The sequence below is a fragment of the Phycodurus eques genome, chromosome 5 (genome assembly GCF_024500275.1).
Source record: "Phycodurus eques isolate BA_2022a chromosome 5, UOR_Pequ_1.1, whole genome shotgun sequence".
In the NCBI taxonomy this organism is placed as follows: domain Eukaryota; kingdom Metazoa; phylum Chordata; class Actinopteri; order Syngnathiformes; family Syngnathidae; genus Phycodurus; species Phycodurus eques.
The window spans coordinates 26498842-26515295 of record NC_084529.1 but is presented as its reverse complement, the minus strand read 5'-3'; the positions used below and the strand labels follow the sequence as shown (position 1 = coordinate 26515295).

The 16454-nt window shown below is 44.2% G+C and overlaps 1 protein-coding gene across 2 annotated transcripts in view; it reads left to right on the top strand.

Moving 5' to 3' along the window:
- Positions 1–16454, top strand: part of LOC133402757 (alpha-1,3-mannosyl-glycoprotein 4-beta-N-acetylglucosaminyltransferase C-like) — a 95835-nt gene that overhangs the window by 26771 nt on the left and 52610 nt on the right. Inside the window, exon 1 of one of the 2 annotated variants that reach the window (XM_061676861.1) lies at positions 8296–8344. The exons of the other annotated variant lie outside the window; for it this stretch is intronic. The gene's annotated coding sequence lies outside the window, so the exon portion shown is untranslated. Of the gene's footprint in view, positions 1–8295; positions 8345–16454 lie in introns of those variants that run through there. 2 annotated transcript variants of the gene reach the window in all.

Here is a 16454-nt window from a genome sequence, read left to right as displayed (position 1 = left end):
TCAAGTCTGAGACGAATTGCGCTTGCTGATTTTGTGTCTTCAAAGGCAGGTTCTCTTTTGCCTGGGCTATGTTGCCAGCATAGCCCAAGCAAAATGAGACGTGATGGAGAACGTTTCTGTAAACATTTATGAAATGTCATGAACAAAAAGGATTCAGACATATGGTCTATTTAAGCAAAGTAATTTTGGAGCTTATCAATGATCTCAGGGCTGACTTGGACCCGGTCACAAGAAGGAGTCATGCCATATCACCGATGACAAAACGCTGCATCAACTCTGCATTTTGTGTGTGCTTTCCCAATTTTTAAAATACAGCATTATACAGGATGTGTCACGATACGAAGGTATCAGTTGTGACTGGACCCGGAAACAAGCGGAGTCTGAGAAGTTTGTGGTGAACGGGTTATTGAAAAGGAAATTGGAAATGTGAGGCATAATGACAGGGAGCGTGCGGCAGCGTGAGCAGGTGGATGGCTTGGCGGTATGGTGGAAGAGTTCAACAAGGCAGGGAACACAGCAGGAGCACTGAGGATGAGGAAGAACATAGAAATCAGAGTAATAAAGCTTAGCTTACATGCAAGTACTAGGCCGGTGTACCACGAGTGAACATTAATACTCTGGTGAGGGCTTCCAGGATCTGACAGGCTGTTATGCAGCCAGAGATGATGACGGCTGATTGAAAACAGGTGCGCGGCCAAGGTGGTGCTGATTACAGGGAAGGGAGAGAGAGACACAGAGAGAGAGAGAGAGACAGAGAGAGAGAGAGAGAGAGAGAGAGAGAGAGAGAGGGCAAGAGGGGCGCAAAGTGCCACAAAGTGCCACCCAAGCTCCAAAACAGGAACTACAAGGATAGCTCATGACAGGATGGGCACTTACATCCAATTGCCACACACTTGGGCAAGTTACATAAAACAAAACGTGTATTTGCTGACTACCCTAAAGTTATCAGAGTGATTAATATATTTCCTGTAATATTTGTTTACCTAAACTGTCTTTTAAATACAGTGGTCTCCATCACTTTAGCATCTTTTCCCAACAGCACATGCAATCTGTTCGAGTGAAAGCGCGCTTTAGCACCCACTATTTTGGATTCTAGTAAATCAGGCCCTTAGTCTTATGTACACTAATGCAGCCCGATGGGGGGCACAAGCCCTGAGCCCCTTCCTGTTTGTAGTGGTGATGGATAGGCTGACAGATGCGGTTAAACTGGAATCCCCGAGGACCATGATGTGTGCAGATGACATTGTGATCTGCAGTGAAAGCAGGGAGCAGGTGGAGGAACAGTTAAAAAGATGGAGGCATGCACTGGAAAGCAGAGTTAGCATTTCCAATTAGGGTTTGAAAGCAAGGTTAAGGTTTCAAACATGAGTTACAGGTTTCAAATGAGGGTTTCGAGACCAGGATTCAAACAAGCATTAGGATTTTAAATAAAGCTTTGAAAGTAAGTTTAGAGTTTCAAATTAGGGGGTCTGTGTAGGGTTTCAAGCCTGGGTTCATGTTTGAAACCAGCGCATTAAGAAAAAAACATCAATTGGTTAATATGCAAAACATTTCATGGCATGCATTAGTCTGCTGATCACTGCTAATAAGATGACTTTGAATAGCCAGAGGAGACACTTGAAAACAAAGGTGTGCCTGTAGATTTTTGACACATACTGTATAATAATGCCTATTAGTCAGATGCTCTACTTTTGTTATTAATGTCCTCCATCTCTAATGAGGAGTCACCCCGGGAGGCAGATGGCACATTAGTGCTAATCAAGCAAATCGGACTCGCAGCCATCCTGTCATACGTTTGTGCTGTGTTGTATAATGTATCTGGGTCGGGCCAAGAGGTGTGCGACGTGTTCAACCGTGTCAGACTCTGTGGCAACGCATCATATGTTGACGCGGAGATAACAAAAAAGGAGCGACGTCAGCGTTTAAACTTGCTGATGGCACGATTTGTTGTTGTCAGCAATCTGGTGAAACGTTATCCAGGCTTATTGTACATGCTTCAACATACCGTATTTTCATGACCATAAGGCGCACTTAAAAGTCTTAAATTTTCTCCAAAATGGACAGGGCGCCTGATAATGTGTGCACCGAGTTCCAAAATCTGTAAATGTTGTGTGACTTTGATGAGCGCTGCGCTTGACTGACTGGGAGCATTTCCTGGCAACACGCTGCTTATATAGAGGAAAGGCGGACGTGACTTGAGTACAGCATGCGGACGTAAGGGGGAAGGGTGCGCGTGAAGGAGGATGCTAAAGGCACGCCCCCAGTAGGTATATAGCAGCTGTATGGACATTGTGCAAAACAACATCGGTTTGGCTAAGGCCCCCCGAAAATGGCACATATGAAGAGACACGCTTACGCTGCACAGTTTAAACTGCAAGCTATCAGTTACGCGGAGGAACATGGGAATCGAGCGCCCGCGAGAGAATTCAAGATCAACGAATCCATGGATCGCAAGCGGAGGAAGCAGGAAAACGAGGTTTCCCAAGTCAAGAAGACGAAGCTGAGTTTCTGCGGAAACAAGGCGAGGTGGCGCCAGTTGGAAGAGCAACTCGAGCAATGGATTAATGAGCAAAGAACGGCCGGGAGAAGCGTCTCTGCAGTCACCATTCGACTGAGGGCAATAACGCTTGCAGAAGAAATGAGAATCGAACATTTTCAAGGAGGTCCGTCTTGGTGCTTTCGGTTTATGAAACGGTGCCATCTATCCATCCGGGCAAGGACTACCGTGGCGGTGGCTTTGATGGATTTGTGAATGATGATTGATCAAAAAAGAATGTGAGTACATTGTTAAATACTTCAGTAAAGTACAACCGAACTCAGTTTTGCTCCCGCTGCCTTTTTAAAAACATTGTTTTAGTGTGCATGCACGCTACCGTATGTTTTAAGCTAGCGTATGTTTTACCATGCCTGCACCCAATAATACGGCGCGCCTTATGTATGTGTTAAATACAGAAATAGAGACTCCGCCTTTTAATACGGTGCGCCATATGGTCGTGACAATATGGCACATTACACGTGTCCTATGGACTTTTAAACGAGTATTTGTGTGTGGTTGGGGGGGTTGGTTGCGCCAACTCTTTTTCTGATTTTTATTGGTGCGCCAAGGCAGGCTTTTTTTTTGGAACAAATCCAACTCCGGATTTTGGGGGGATTTTTTTGTGTACAGAGAGGGTTTGCTCAAGAACAGGTTTATTTGGATTTATGAATTAAAGGTAGCCCACTCTGGCAATATTTTTACATTTTAGTGTGCGTTAAAGAAGGGGGTGCTCCAAATCAAGTTTTAAAAAAACAACAACTATTTGCATATGTGTGCTTTTTTTTTAGCGTGGGGAGAGGATGTATGCCAACTCTGGGATTTGTATTGTCTTCTGAGTAGAGGGGGTGTTCTAATTCATTTATTTATGTTCTATTTATTTATGTGTGTGTGTGTGTGCTGGGGAGAAGAGATGCAGGGACAGGGTGTGTTGAAGTTGAAGCTTTTAATTGCTTTTTTTGTATTGGTGTGGGTACAGGGTAACTTTGTGTGCAAGGGAGACGGGTGTGGGCCAACTGCGTCTGGCTTTTTTGGAGAGCTTTTTTTTTTTTATTGCAGTAAGTCTTGCAAAGCACTTACTCACCAGGTTGTCTTGATGTAATGAATACATTCAACGTGATTGTTTTTAAGGTGATCTTGGCCGCGATGTGACATTATTGATCTGCGAATATAAACACACGCACACACACTCGCACGCACACGTTCACATACTGTGAATGTGGTCACATGAGGTTTTCACACCTCCTTGTCAGTGAAAATGAGCAATATTCATTTTTTAAAATTGTGTTTGGGATGGCGGCACGGTGGGCGACTGGTTAGAGCGTCAGCCTCATAGTTCTGAGGACCGGGGTTCAATCCCCGGCCCAACCTGTGTGGAGTTTGCATGTTTCCCTGTGCCTGCCTGGGTTTTCTCCGGGCAATCCGATTTCCTCCCACATCCCAAAAACACGTGTGGTAGGTTGATTGAAGACTCTAAATTGCCAGTTCAGGGTGTACCCTGCTGTTTATAGCTGGGATAGGCTCCAGCACTCCCGCGACACTAGTGAGAATAAGCGGCTCAGAAAATGGATGGCTGTGTTTGGGATAGTGTGGGTGAACCAACTCAGGCTTCTTTTTAAATGATGAGCCCATGTACCAATTCAGACTTTTAATGTACCTTTTTGTCAGGCCTTTCTTTTATATGTGTGAGGAGAGGATGGATGCCAAATGGGGGTGGGGGGGTGGTGCTGGTCAATGTGATATTTTTGTGTGCAGGTAGATGCTTTGTTTTTTAGTGTGAGGAAGTGGGGGTGCACAAAATCAAGTTGGCCACATTTTGGTGTTTTTGTTTACAGGCAAGACGAGGTCTGCCAGCTTGTTTTAATTTTTTTTTCAAACTCTTTTTGTACGAGGAGAGGTGTTGTACTAGCTGAGGCTTTTTTCTTTGTTTTTAAAATGTAGTTTTTTCAGACTTTATATGTGTGTGGAGACAGGCGGTGTACCAAATCAGGCTTTTTGGACTTTAATCGTATTCAGGGTATAGGGTGCGTATATTTGTTTTGTTTGGAGACTCTTGGCTCAGTGTGACGAGTTGTGGCCGCCCGAGGCTGCGACTGAGGAGATTATGGAGGGAGGTGGGAGGTAGGCTGCGGATTAAAGATGATATCGTGCGGCGGCGCAGGAATGATGGCGGCGATACAAGACGGAGGCCGAGTTGCTGGGAAAGTAGTTTTAAGTTTTCTCATAGAATATTGACGAGAGGAGTGGGGTGCCTCAGAGCATTTGAGACTCAATTTCACTTGTTTGGCTCGCACCAAAATCAGTTTTGCGGTGGCTGAGAGGGTTTAGGGTTTGTTAAGTGTGCAATGGGGTTTGCCTGTTTAGCACACACCGCTTGTTTGGTGTGCACTGAGGTAGACTTGAGTGGTGTGCACCAGGATTTGCATGTTTGGCTGGTTCAGTTGTCCAGTTTCAAACTTTAGTGCGCTCCAAACAACTGAGTGGTTCGGTTGTTAGGTGCACAGCAAGGCTCCGTTGTCTGGTGCTCATTGAAGTTAACTAAATTGGAGCGTTCCATTGTTTGCTCGGCCCCAGAGTTTGAACGTTTTGGTCTGCACCCAAGTTTGCTCGTTTGGCGCACCAAAGTTCTTTGGTGCGTACAAAACAAGCAAACATAAGTACCAGGCTTCACTTGTTTTGTTGGCACAAGGGATCACTTGTTTATTTCGTTGTTTGGCGCTCACCACCTTTTTGATGTGTCCCAGGGTTCAGTTTTTTGGTGCATACCAGCGATCACTTTGACCAGGGCTTACCTGTACGGAGCACAGTGGTGTTTAGTTGTTTGGTGTACACTGTGGTTACCTTGTCTGGTGTGCATTAGGATTCAGTTTTTTTAGGGGTGCATCAGGGATCGCTTGAACCAGGTTTAAATTGTTTGATGCACACCTCAGTTCATTCGTTTGGTATGTACCCAAATTGATTTGTTTGGTTTTTGGCTTTGCTAATTAGTTGTGCACCAGGATTATTTTTTTTTGTCCACTCTGGGATCACTTGTTTGGTGTGCACCAGGTTTCATTATTTAAATTTGTTTTTGGTTTTTTATTTTGGGGGGGGGGGGGGGTGCACATCAAGGACCACTTGCACCAGGGTTCAGTAGTTTTGTGCACACTTGGCGCACAAGTGCTCACCTGTTTGACTCGCACAAAAATAGAATTGATTGGTGTACCCCTGGTTTAATCCCATTTTGTCACATGGACCAGGAGTACCTGATAAAGTGTCCAGTTGTTTTTTTGTTTTTTTATGAGGATCCCATCAGGATAACGAATAAAAAAGATGCATAAATAGTAAAAGCAAAGAGAGGATGAAGTGCACCCATTAATCCCGGAGTCAGAGCAGTCTTGTAATCCACTCACTATGCTAATTGCCTGTTCTTTCTGCAGCAGAGGGGCCTTTTACAGGCCATTAAATGGCGCTGAGCGCTTGACAAAGGATCGCCAGCACGCGCACCCATCTCACTACACACCACTGCCCATCCACTCGCTCTCTATTTTAGACTCAGTCACACTGTTGCGTGCCCACATGCTGCTCCTCCAAATAAAATGGTGGAAAATAAGTGGCGCTGGAGGACGTTGTTTATTTTTTAGATATTGTCGGCAAGGACGTGCAAATTGAGTTCCCGCTGCGACACAAAGGCGACAAAATGTGCGTCTTGGAAAAAACACACCTTTTGATCTCGGCGTGCGTGCTGTTGCTTGTTCCTGGTGAATAATGTATGACATGCTGAGAGCTGTTGTCCTCAGACGCTAGTGCAAAAATATGGCCACACCGATTTGTTTGTGTGCGGTGGAAAGGGGGTGCACCAACTCATTTTTTTTTTTTTTCTTGCACTCGCCCCCCAAGTGAGTATGTGCACAAAGTGTTTTGGGTGGAGTGGTAGCGCCAAATCAGGCTTCTTTTGTACTTTTTTTGTGTGTGAGGAAAAAAGAGGTCTCAGCAACTTTCATCCATCCATCCATTTTCTGAGCCGCTTCTCCTCACTAGGGTCGCGGGAGTGCTGGAGCCTATCCCAGCTATCATCGGGCAGGAGGCGGGGTACAACCTGAACTGGTTGCCAGCCAATCGCAGGGCACATACAAACAAACCGGAGTGCCCGGAGAAAACCTACGCAGGCACGGGGAGAACATGCAAACTCCACACAGGCGGGGCCGGGGATTGAACCCCAGTCCTCAGAACTGTGAGGCAGACGCTCTAACCAGTCGTCCACCGTGCCGCGGGTGCACCAACTTGTGCTTTTTATTTTTACTTGCACTCACCCCCAAGTGAGTGAGCAACAAGCTGTTGCTTTTTTTTTTTGAGAGGAGATCCACCAAATCAAGCCTTTTCATTACTGTTTGTGATGGAAGAGGGAGTGTGCCAACCCGGGCATCTTTTTGCGATTGTGTGCCAAATCAAGCTTTTTTAGTACTTTTTTGTGAGTGAGGAAAAAAGGGGGCGGCACGGTGGCCGACAGTTCTGAGGACCGGGGCTCAATCCCCAGCTCCGCCTGTGTGGAGTTTGCATTTTCTCCCCGTGCCTGCGTGGGTTTTCTCCGAGCACTCCGGTTTCCTCCCACATCCCAAAAACATGCATGAATTGGAGACTCTAAATTGCCGGTAGGTGTGAATGTGAGTGCGAATGGTTGTTTGTTTGTATGTGCCCTGCGATTGGCTGGCAACCAGTTCAGGGTGTTGCCCACCTAATGCCCGATGATAGCTGGGATAGGCTGCAGCACGCCCGCGACCCTATTGAGGAGAAGTGGCTCGGAAAATGGATGGATGGATGGAAAAAAGGGGGTGCGCCAACTTATTTTTATTTTTAGTTGCACTCACACCCTATCGAGTTTGTGCACCAAGTGTTATTTTTGTAGTGCGCCAACTCTTTTTATATGCAGAGTAGAGAAGGGTGTGCTCACTGGACCTTTTTAAAAAAAAACAACAAATGTGTGGTGGAGAGGGGGTGCATCAACTCTGGCTTTTTCTGGGCGAGGGGGTGCTATATAGACAAAAGTAGTGCTTTGCTGCTGTCTTGTGACATCCATAGGCAATTAAAAAAAACATTTTGGGGGGGTGTGTCATTATTTGCTCAGTTTTACGGGGCAGCACTTCAAACACAATATGCATGCAGAAGCTGCTGTCTGCCACAGCTCACAACAAGACACACACACAAACTCGCCAATGTCACATAGCATGCCACCAGGCCCCACCTCTTAAAGGCACATGCATCTATAAAGACTCGACTATATACAGTATTTTCTACACGTTTTATGCTTGCATTTAAAGTGCGTCAAAGTGTGTTTTGACAAGTTGGTTGATATGGTCTGTCAATATTGTGGATTTTCACCTATTGCTGGTGGGTCTGGAGCATATCCCCCGCAATAAACCTGGGTTCACTGTACTGTATAGGTAAAAAAAGAAGGTCATATAAGAGCGTCCTCACCCTCTCTCAACTGCCATCCATTAGTGGCAAGGTGCAAGTGTCAGTGCAGGACGATGGGTTTAGGAGCCCCCCAAAATTAACAACAAACTAAAGGCGGCCAATCGATAGATTGTGTCTGGAGAAATGATGAAGCGGCACTTCGCAGGAGGGAAAATCAATGTCACTTGCTCTCCCTCGTGCGCCTCCATCTTTCTTTCACACAACTTCAACTTGAGCTTTACTGGACTTGTGTGTGTGTGTGTGTGTGTGTGTGTGTAGGAGAGAGCCATTTAATGTTCCTTTTGTTTCTTCCCTTTTAAGCCGTAAGGACCCTCTGCCACTTTGATCTGTGAGCTCAGCGATGGCCCTGCAGTGGAAGTAAGTACTCTAAGTGTGCCACCTTCACCGTTTATTGTCCCGCTCGTTTATCCACATACAACTCTCTTAGGTTTTCATATTGGTTACACCGCTCACTATGTAGTGTAAATTTAGCCCTCACGGGCAAAACACAACATATGACATGCATTCAGTGGTCGTTACTGCTTGAGTTCTGATTATAATGAATTTTATTTTAATTGTGGAGAATCACATCCGGTGAATCACATGACATTGCAATTGGAATTTATTATATTGTATCGGAATTGGATGAATCATATCATAATAGAATCTAATTGTATTGTAATGCTAATGAATCATATTGAATCATAATTGGAGAGAATCATATTGTAATTGAAGTAGGTCATGTTGTAATTAGAGTGAAACATGGTATCTTAATTGGAGTGAATTGTATCATAATTGAATTTAATTATATTGTGTTTGAAGTAAATGGGATCAGAGTTTAAATGAATTGTATCATAATGTGAATTAATTGTATTGTAATTGGAGTGAATCATATAATTGGACTTGTTTGATTTGTAAATAAAGTTAATTATATAGTAATTGGAGTGAATTGTTGCATAATTGGAGCGAATTGTATTGTAATTACAATGAATCATATTGAATCATGATTGGAGTAATTCATATTGTAATTTTTTTTCTATATTGTAAAAAGTTGTGTTGTAATTGGATTAAAACATATAGTATCGTAATTGGTGTGACTTGTATCACAATTGAGATGAATCATATCGTAATTAAAGTGAGTTATATCATAATTCGATGGAATCAGAGCTTATTTGGAGTGAATCTTGTAATATAAGAATATTGTAGTTGAAATTAACGGTATTGTAACTGGTGTGAACAGTATCATAATTGAAGTGAATCGTATCGTATTTAGTGAATTGTATTGTAAATGGTGTGAATCATATCACATTGTAATTGTGGTGTGTCATAAGTAAGGTTTTATTGAATCATAGTGGAGTTGGAGTGTCTCTTATCATAATTGTAGGAAATGGTATCGTGACTGGAGTGTATCGCATCTTAATTATCATGAATAGCACTGTCATAATGTTCAACATTGAGCGCTATTTATTCCTTGGGTTGACACACCCCGCAGTAGAGGGAGGCGGGGTGAGCAGTGGCTCATTTGCATGTGACAGGACAGGCCCCCAAAACCGGCTGATTTCAACACAGCTGTAAAAATATGGAAAGTCTCCTGTAATTCTTGATTCTTGGCCTAGTTTGACATTTACATTCTTTTTTTAAATAACTATAACGTACATAACGTCAGGCCGCCACAAATGAAGACGTGCAAAAAAACTCACCAGTCCAGCGTCGTTTTTTTTCCATTTTTTTTTCATTTTAATTCTTCTGGAATGACAACATGGCGAGCCTTTGAAAAATAATCCCATTATGTTTCCCCGGCATTACGTTAATAAAGTTCTCAGAGCGGAAAATCGGAGCCTCTGGAGCTCGACATTAGCTCTCACAGAGTGGTAGCCGTCCAGTTGAAGAAAATAAAAAAATATATGGATAAATAAATAAAGAGACGTCACAAGAGAAGAAAGGGTGTGTGAGTTTTTGCGAACAGCACAATATTGGCTCTGTAATGTGTTGTTGTTGTATTATGACGCAGTGCAGAATAAGTACCGTATTGGACGGGTATAAAAGAGTCATGTGACGTTACGGACTTGATGCGTGTTGACGGTTGATTGGATAGAATCGTATCGAAATGGGACTTTATTGTTAGACATCATTATTGGTGTGAATTGTATCGCATCTTGATTGGAGGGAATCACATTGCGTCGTAATGGTACGGTAAAAAAACGGTGAAAAGAAGTCTGCTTTTCAAGGAACTTTTGACGTCATTGACCTTCAAAGATCGTCCATCGGGACAGCGACTGTGTTGCGTTTGTCCAACAACCTGTCTGGATGAAAGGGACTCAAGCAGCACGTCTCCTGCTTCCCCCGTCGGCCGTCTGCGTCCCGCTGAGGTGGCTTGCAGTAGTCCGATGCCTAGCCACCTCCACCTGAGATGAAAGATGAGTTCGCCTCAGTGGAGGTTCCCTGCTCGAGATCTTGAAGCGTTTGGACGTTTGTCACCGAACAAAGAAACAAGCATACTAGTGTGTCCAACCTCAGAAGGAGGTGAATGCCGGGCCAGCACTCTGGTCTCAGAGCTCCACAAGGATAAAGAGCTTTGACCTAATTAGCTGACTTTGTTAAGTAAAAGTGTACAGAGACCAACCCCCCTCCTCTACAACGTGATTACAGCTTTAATGAGCTGCTGTGAGACTGTACGCATCCTTACACTGGATGCACTAATCCAGTGGTTTTAACATTTTTAACAAGTACCACCTTAAAAAATACAAGTACCACCATCATGACCAACAGCTGGGTAAGAGGCCTTTGTGTTAATCAAAAATGAGGCAGAGGTTTTATCCCAAATATTATATTTATTATTAGAAACTGTGAAGATTATACAATGGTTGAACTTTAAACTGCCGCTGAATTACAGGAGGAAAAACTGTACTTAAATTATGATTCAATAAAAGGTATTGCACATAAAAGTAAAATAAAAATATTGCTGAATAAATGTTTAAAAACGAACCATTCTTAAAGACTGAAAGTGAAGTTAAAGACAACTGAACTGTACTTAGGCAGTGATTCTTTGTGGACCACTAGAGGTACTGTGATGGATGAATGCAGGCCCCCTTTTACTTCGGGATGGGAGAGCGATCGACAGGCGATGATGATGATAACGAAGACTCTGGGAATCTATTGCTCGTTGAACAAAATAGAAATTGTCAGTAAGCAATAGCATTTAACATCGTCTGCAGTTTCTTGGGAGAGACGAATTTGAAAATGGTGACTACCCCGTCACGTCGCAAATACATGCTTATAAAGCCTTTATAATGTCAGCGCGTTGGAGTACCACCATCCCGTGCCAGAGTATCGGAATATCGGCAACATTTTTTTTTATCCTGGTTTGGTTGCCAGTTAATCACCACGGTCTGGTCACCCTGTACTGGTGGTCTGATACCATTTACTTGGTAGCAGACCGATGCCAATTCTTGAAATTGGTAGTCGACGCATTGGGCCGTGGACTGGTTGCCAATCAACCACCCTGGATTTATCACTAGCTGGTCACCACAGATTGTTGACGAGTCGTTCACCCCAGACTGGTCGCAGGTCAGTCACTCTGGACTGGTTACCAGTTAATTTCCCTGGAATGGTCGCCTGCCAATCAGCACAGATCGGTCACTAGTTAGTCACCCTGTACTGGTCACCCGTCAATCACCTTAAACTGTCCGCCAGTCAATCACAAGAAACATAACAGGAGTTTTAAAAGGCTCCAGTGCGACAGCATCATGAAAGCTTGATTTGCAACCTCCAAGTCATCCTTCCCTGCCTGCCTTTGTGCTTCTTGCTCTGAGGCTAATCACGCCGCAGCCAGATGATCAATGGCGCCTTCCATGGCCAAACGCTCTGGCGGACTTCAACAACCAGCCTGTCACCACGCAAAGATTTTCTGCTGTTGATGGCTGAGGATTTTCTTTGACTATAGTGCCTCGCTCTAGTCTAGACGCACGTTCCCACACAATTTCCGACCAGGACAGAAAATGCAGGGGAAGCATCTGCTTTTTTTTTTTTTAGTCTTCCTTTAGTTTAGCAAGAATCTGGTTTTGTTTCCATTGTTGAAGGATTCTGTTTTGTATGACGGGTAGAACCCTCTTGATATTGAAAGATGTCAAACCCTTAGACGTCTCTATAACATGTAACGCATCGTTTTCAAGTCAGCGCAAGAACCCTATTCATTTTGAATGACACCAGATAAGAGGTCATTGATTGAAGGTAAAGTACTCCGATTTTAAACAAAATTTCAGATGTGCAAATTTTTTGTTTTATAGTGCCCAAGGCCTCTGTTGATATTGACGTACGCAAGGTGAGTGTCCATATTTACCCAAGCAGTATAACAATCACAATTCCCAACCTTTACCTATGGCTCCTGGAAAAAAGAAAATCAATTCAAAGCTACCTGTCCCTGTGCGAAAAGTAATTGCCTCCTAAACCTAATAACTGTTTGGGCTACCCTCAGCAGCAACAACTCAAATTAAGCGTTGTTTATGACTGCCAATGAGTCTTTCACATCTCTGTGGAAATATTTTGCCCCACTCTTCCTTGCAATATTGTTTTCATTCAGCAACAATGGAGGGGTTTTGAGCATGCGCGGCTCTTTTTAGGTCATCCCACAGCATTTCAATCGGATTCAAGTCTAGACTTTGACTAGGCCACGGCCAAATGTTTTTTTAAGCCATTCAGAAGTTGACTTGCTGGTGTTTTTTTTTGGGATCATTAGCCCGCTGCAGAAACCAAGTGCGCTTCAACTTGAGGTCACGAACTGATGGCTGAGCATTCCCCTTCAGGATTTTCTGGTAAAGAGCAGAATTCATGGTTTCATCAATCACAGCAAGTCGTCCAAGTCCTGAAGTAGTGGTAATCATTCAGATGTTTTTTGAAAAAGTAAGACGAGCCTTTATGCTCTTTTTTGTCGACAGTGGTTTTTGCCTCGAAACTCTGCCATGGATGCCATTTTTGCCCAGTCTTTTACTTATTGTTGAGTCAAGAACACTGACCTTAACTGAGGCAAGGGAGGCCTGCAGTTCTTTAGATGTTGTCCTGGGTTCCTTTGTGACCTCCTGGGTGAGTAGTCGCTGTGCTCTTGGGGTAATTTTTGTAGGCTGGCAACTCCTGGGAAGGTTCACAACTGTTCCAAGTTTTCTCCATTTAAGGATAATGGCTCTCGCCGTGGTTCTAAAGCTTTCGTAATGGCTTTGTAACCCTGTCCAGACTGATGGATGTCAATTACTTTATTTGTCATCTGTTCTTGAATTTCTTTGAATCATGGCATTTTGTTGCAACTTTTTGAGATCCTTTAGCTGACTTCATTGTGTCAAACAGGTTCTATTTAAGTGATTTCTTGATTGAACATGTCTGGATGTATTCAAGCTTGGGTGTGGTCCATGAAAATGAACCAAAAAAATTTCATTAGCCGACAGTTAATTTATTATTTACCAAGGGGGGCCATTACTTTTTCACACAGGGCCGGGTAGCTTTAAATAGTTTATTTTCCCTTAGTAAATAAAATGACCATTTATAAACAGCATTTTATGTTTCCTGGGTTATCTTTGTCTGATATTTAGATGTGTTTGATGATTTTAAACATTAAAGTGGGGAAACTATGCAAAATATAAGAATTTGAGAAGGGGGCCAATACTGTAGTTCTCAGTCTTCGCACGATTTCAACAATTAACTTCAAGTGTGTATAATGTATTTAGAAACAAATGTTTGAATTCACTTTAGAGGGTCTTTAATCGTCTTTCTGACTAATACCAAAACCCATAATGCTTAAATCCCTGATACTAAACCCCTAACCCTAATGTTAACATTAGTACAACTACCTACCGGTTTCATTATTGTTCAATATCTGCGCAAGCACCCTATCGATTTGTCATGATAATTGTTCTGACTAGTTTTAAACAATAGATGGGGGGGAACTACACATGAATTCAAGAGACGCCTCTATTCTTCTTCTTCCATTATCCTGGCATATATTAAATCAATTTCACACAGGAGCGCCAAGTAGCACCTTAGGAAAATGTATCAGGTAGCAATAGCGAGCTGAAGGACTCACAGCATACCTTTAATGATGACTCAACAACAGGCGCAAAAAATAAATCTCGGAGATTAAATCCTCTGCAGACGTGCACGTGTGGAGGCGGGAGGAAATGTAAACGAGTGAGGGAGAGCATGTAGGGAGAGCTGTGACAGCCTGCTTGTCAAAAGTCTACCATGAATATTGCACCACACTTCACATTCGCAACACACACACACGCACACATCCACACACATGCACGCGCACACACACATGCTTGCACAGTAAAGATGACTGCTGAGGCGTGCAGGGATGGACGAATGGATGGATTAATGATGATGTGGGATGGATGGATGGAAGTCTGGCTGTGGATGGATGATGCTGAGGGATGGATGATGTTGTATATGGATGGATGTACATATAGAAAGATGGATGGATGGATGTACAGACGGACGGACGGACAGACAGACAGACAGATGGAAGGTTGGCTTGTTGATGTGGCTGGATGGAGAGATGAATGGTATTGAGGTATAGATGGATGAGGTGGATGGATATATGGTGTACACTCCTTGAAGTCTCGGTGCCCTTTGCACAATGGTCATTGCACCGGACTATTGCAATATTAGTCATTCAAACTGCTATAAGTGCTAGAGGACTCTGCATCTTTTGCACAATTGTCAAAAAAAAAAAAAATGTACCGGCATTACCAGACAACTAGCAACCCTTTATTGCTCAGTTTTTTTTTTGTCAATGTCTTTATGTCTCAAAAGTGTTCTCTGTCAATTGACTGTCTGTTGTCATACTAGAGCGGCTCCAACTACCGGAGACAAATTCCTTGTGTGTTTTTTTTTTGGACATACTTGGCAAATAAAGATGATTCTGATTCTGATTCTGGACAGATGGATGTTGATGTGGATGGATAGATAGATGGATAGATAGATAGAGTCAGTGAATGCATGGATTACTAATAGATATTGTAGAACGATGAATGGCTTGATGGATGATGTGGATGGATGGATTGATGGATGGCGTTAGGGCTGTCACGATCGAATCTTTATCGAATAATCGAATAACAGTCTCTCTCTTATCATTATTATTATTTATTTACAATTAACATGCATTTTATTGAATCTCAGATTCAGGAGGAGCAGTGTGGTTTTCGTCCTGGCCGTGGAACAGTGGACCAACTCTACACCCTCGGCAGGGTCCTCGAGGGTGCATAGGGAGTTCGCCCAACCAGTCTATATGTGTTTTGTGGACTTGGAGAAGGTGTTCGACCGTGTCACTCGGGGAGTCCTGTGAGCGGTGCTTCGGGAGTGTGGGGTACCGAACCCCCTGATACGGGTTGTTCGGTCCCTGTACGACCGGAGTCAGAGTTTGGTCCGCATATCCGGTAGTAAGTCGGACTCGTTTCCGTTGAGGGTTGGACTCCACCAAGGCTGCCCTTTGTCACTGATTCTGTTCATAACTTTTATGGACAGAATTTCTATGCGCAGCCGAGGTGTAGAGGGGGTCCGGTTTGATGGCCCCAGAATTGCATCTCTGCTTTTTGCAGATGATGCGGTTCTGTTGGCTTCATCAAGCCGTGACCTCCAACTCTCACTGGAGCAGTTCGCAGCTGAGTGTGAAGCGGCTGTGATGAGAATCAGCACCTCCAAATCTGAGACCATGGGCCTCAGTCGGAAAAGGGTGGCGTGCACTCCCCAGGTCGGGGATGAGATCCTGCCCCAAGTGGAGGAGTTCAAGTATCTTGGGCTCTTGTTCACGAGTGAGGGAAGAATGGAACGAGAGATCGACAGGCGGATCAGTGCAGCGTCTGCAGTCATCCGGACTTTGTATCGAGCCGTTGTGGTAAAGAGCTAAGCCGAAAGGCGAAGCTCTCGATTTACTGGTCGATCTACGTTCCTACCCTCACCTGTGGTCACGAGCTGTGGGTCGTGACCGAAAGAACAAGATCCCAGATACAAGCGGCCCAAATGAGTTTCCTCCGCAGGGTGTCCGGGCTCTCCCTCATCCGGGAGGAGTAGAGCCGCTGCTCCTCCACATCTAGAGGAGCCAGATGAGGTGGCTGGGGCATCTGATTCAGATGCCTCCCGGTCGCCTCCCTGGTGAGGTGTTCCGGGCACGTGCCACTGGGAGGAGACCCCTGGGACCTCCCAGGACACGCTGGAGAGACTACGTCCTTCGGCTGGCCTGGGAACGCCTCGGGATTCCCCCGGAAGAGCTGGATGAAGTGGCTGGGGAGAGCGAAGTCTGGGAGTCCCTGCTAAAGCGACTGGCCCCGCAACCTGACCTCGGATAAGCGGTAGAAAATGGATGGATGAATGGATGCATTTTATTGTCATTTATGAGTAATGGACTTCGATGCTTGAACTGCATCTGTCGGGACTGAGTGTGTGGTATATATTTGGTGTACCGAATTTCAGAGAGCAAAATGCTAAATGCTAAACGGTGAGC